Here is a 4050-nt window from a genome sequence, read left to right on the forward strand (position 1 = left end):
CTGTTTTCCTTCATTTTAAAACTGCTCAGATTCGGCTGCACACCACCTTCTGTTTTCTATAACATACAACACGTGGTGAGGAAGAGGATTTTGTGGGTTTACATGTTCAAAGGTTCATGCTTAGCCCCCCTGCAGTGACTATAAGTCGCCCCGCTGGTGCCCGGCCAAACCGGAGATATTTTCTTAGGCTTGAATAGTCGTCCTCAGTGGATTCACACCCACAAACACTGGCAGTTTGTTTCAGTGGAGCACTAAGCTCGGAGTACTACAACTGGGGATTTGACCCAGGTCACGGAGCAGTGGAGTGCTTTTTCCACTGCCACCTGGGCATTAATATTACATGTGGGCTTGACCCGGTCCCTTCTGAAGGATCCAAAACATGCTCAACAGGAGAGCTTTTCAAGTTAGTGGCCCTTTGTCTTCCTTGGTATCCCGGCATATGCACCTCATACGACTTTTTTTTCTTCTCACAAGTTTACAGTCGCTGTCTTCCTGCAGAATAAATCCTTCACACAACTATCCACCACGGGGGATTATGGGCCACTGCAGCAATTCTCTTTGGAGGGAGAGAAACTAATGCTGCGCAAGTATTAAATAGGCAAAACAGCCTCATACCTGAATCCTTCCTCCAACATTAGGGGTTTTATGCACTAATTAGTCCCTGATGTGGACGTCTCCCCAACATAAGCTATCCAGTTGAAACTGGAAAGTTTCAGTTGATAGCTTGTGTGAAAACTTCGATTCATCACAGAAAAAAAAAAACAGATTTTCAGTCCCCAGCAGTGATGTTTTGTCATTGAAGAAGTTTGGAAACTGCTTCCGAGGTGGAAGTTTCCCAGTTGGTTTGAATGCATCTTCACTACCTAGAGTACAATGGGCTTTGTTCATTTGGCCAGTTGGTGTTTAGGATTCGGTATATTAGTCCCATAGCACTTAAGATACAGATAATAATCCAATGTAAACCATATTTTGGCATCGAGATGCTGCTGTCCAATGGCAACCTGTAGATAAAACCCCTCGTCAAAGACCGCGTCAGGTTGGAAAACTCCTAACACGCCAGCGAAGGCAGCTGCAAGCAATTTGTTCAGCTCCTCGCTAATGTGTGGTGATACCTTCCCTACTGTCAACAGCCCCCGTCAACAAAACAAGTGATTACCGCGGGTGAATTACAAGCATTAACAATTCATCTAGGTGTTCCGGCGCTCCCCGCCGCTCCGACGGTCGGAAATCACAACAGTCTAAATGATTGAGCGCGGAATGCGTCACGTGTCGCGCAAACATGGAATGACTAATGTATTCCTGGTTCTCAGTGGGAGGAATCCTGCTTTTCTGTTGTGAATTAAAATGAGGTGTTTTTTTTTTTGTGTTAAACTTTGGCCTCCTGTCAGGAAGCCAGCGTTCCGTCGACACGCCGTGAGCTGACAGGCCGCTCACAGGCTTAACTCAACATGTTGTGTCGAGCCGATTGGTTTTAATTTGACCTATGTATAATAAATGATACAAAAAGCTAAATCATGCAAGAACTAATTCGCACAGTAGGTAATCTGTGGCATTATTCCCAGATTTGAAGCCTGAGGTCTGGCCAGGAATTAATAATTCGAGGCAATTAATTACTAATTTGTGCACAGACGTGATTAAAAAAACAAAAAAAAAATGTTGCCCCCAGTACCTGATGGGCTGGATATCCCTCTACCCCACAGGTGGTAACGGATCAAAACCTAATTAAATATGAACAGTGTCACACACCAATCCAATCAGAGGCTCATTTAAACACAGGCAAATGTAATTCCTCTAATCCATGACATTTAAAGTTGCGACAGAAACTGCGTTGGTACCAAACTCTTTGTGTTTACTGTATGTTTGGGAGGATATTAAGTGATTATAAAGGAGGCCCCAGGTGGAAGCTGAACACAATATAATAGCCTCAAATAGTTGAGCCGCATGACGCCTGTATCGCAAATGTTAGGGAACACGAGGGAGATCCTCCTTCCATGTTAATCAAACCAGCTGCACCACAACAGCGCAGCGGGACGCGGCAGGCAGAATGTAACCCCATCCGCACGCGTGAAAAGGGAGGAAAAAAAATCTTTGCCGGTACGAGGAGGAAGTCCTACTTGAATTTTAGCCTAGTTGGAATAGGAAGAAGAAAAAAGGTTTTGATCATCAGCCCATTTATCTCCAGCGAGAGAGAGGCGAGGATGGCGCAGTCTCCTGTGTTCATCATTGACAGGATTGCTTGGGATGCCAGGTGTACTCATTTGTCTTTGAAATAATTGGAAATTAAGAGGATAATGAGGTCTTCGGGGAGACACCGATGAGTGTTTCTGACATTCAGCTGAATGAGGGACAGAATATGTAAACCGCTTTGATTTGCCTTCATAAGAGACAAAACCGTTGAGCTTTCTCAGACTGACGCTTGTGAACGGGAGCCGCTGCAGTATTTCACTTCTGATAACAATTACAAAAGACAACATATACTAACTGTCGAGCAGTACGGCGCACAAACAGAACGTCGGCTTTTTCCGGCAGCATTAAATGCCCTGGCTAAAACAACAAGGGGCCGTTAAATGAATACAATTGATTTCTGCTGCTGAAATAAACGTCGCTATTTTTCTCCTTTAAATAATACATATGAGTCTCTCAGATCAACAAATTAGCAATTTATGAAGAAAACATTGTTGAAAGGTGTTAAGCGCCGATTCCCGTCCGATGTCCAAATCATGCTGGCAGCAGGGCGCCGGCCGGCCGGCTCATTTCATTTACAATTAAAAACAAATGGACTCACTGATGTCTCCTGGCTGTTCATTTGAAATTAAACAATTTCATAAAAAGATGCGTCATAATGCTCATTCATTTGATCTAATAAATAGCACTTATTTATTAACTGGCCCCTTGTTGTTTTGCAAAAATGGCCCCCAGGCAAAGCGAGCTGAGTATTACTGGTGCAGCCTGACAAACAGCAGTGATTCCCAGTACTGCTCCCAGTGCAGCCAAACCTGAAACGTACAGCCAGCAAGGCTACTGGGATCAGTCACAGTGATTTTTAGTATAGTAAAGCATTGCTTTTCAAGTTTGAATCATGGTCTATTTGGTTTAACATTCTGGATGAGACTGTACCCTCAAAAAGAGTCTTTTATGTCCAAGTGAAAACAGATTTCTGTTTAGTAATGCCAGCTACATTCTGCCTACCTCTCTGAACTCATTCAAAACAAGAGCAAATTATCCAAATTAAATCATATTTCATACATAAATGACTCACTCAGTCCAATATGACTCTAAATTGACTTGAAACTCGTCCCAAATGATTTTAAACTTGTTGAAAATTACAAAAACTCGTCCAAAAATGACTTGTTCAAACTTTCAGGATCCTGTATGAGGGGATACCAGGGGTGAGCGAGGACATTGTCAAAGGCATCGAGAGCTGCCAGCCAGCAAATTGGTGCCATGAGAACCGACACATGGGCATCGATCACGAGGACGTCCCACGCTAACATACGTGGACGTACTCAAGAAGGATGCAGGAGCTCAAAGTACCAACGAACTGGCCAGATGTGTGGAGAATCAGGACGACTGGAAGCAACGATGGAGGGCTCGTCTGGGGACGACCTAGAGAAACATGAAAATATAAACATATCCACCCCCTTCAAGCCAGTGTTAAGTAGATTCAACTCTGGCCACAATGACAACATTAAGGCTGTGTGGATTGGTCTCAATCAGCCTTGCACATCGAGACACTATAATGTCACCCCATTTCTTTTCTTTGCACGGTGATCATGAGTCAACATCTCTTTTTAAGTCCAGCCACAAATTCTCAACTAGATTAAGCTCTAGGCTCTGAGCCGACCTCTCCAGAACATTCACCTTGTTGTCTTTAACCTTCCTATTATCTTGACCCCATTCAATGTTTAACGTCTCCAAATAAATCATCGACATATTTTTTTTTCAGTTTTATTTAAAGGGCTATTTACACATAAACTTGGGTAGCAATTCTAATTATGATATTTTCTGGAGGTTTCAATTGCTGGGGTCAAATTAAACCCAAGGATAAAA

The sequence above is a fragment of the Stegastes partitus genome, unplaced genomic scaffold (assembly GCF_000690725.1).
Source record: "Stegastes partitus isolate 25-593 unplaced genomic scaffold, Stegastes_partitus-1.0.2 Scaffold313, whole genome shotgun sequence".
Classification (NCBI taxonomy): Eukaryota; Metazoa; Chordata; class Actinopteri; family Pomacentridae; genus Stegastes; species Stegastes partitus.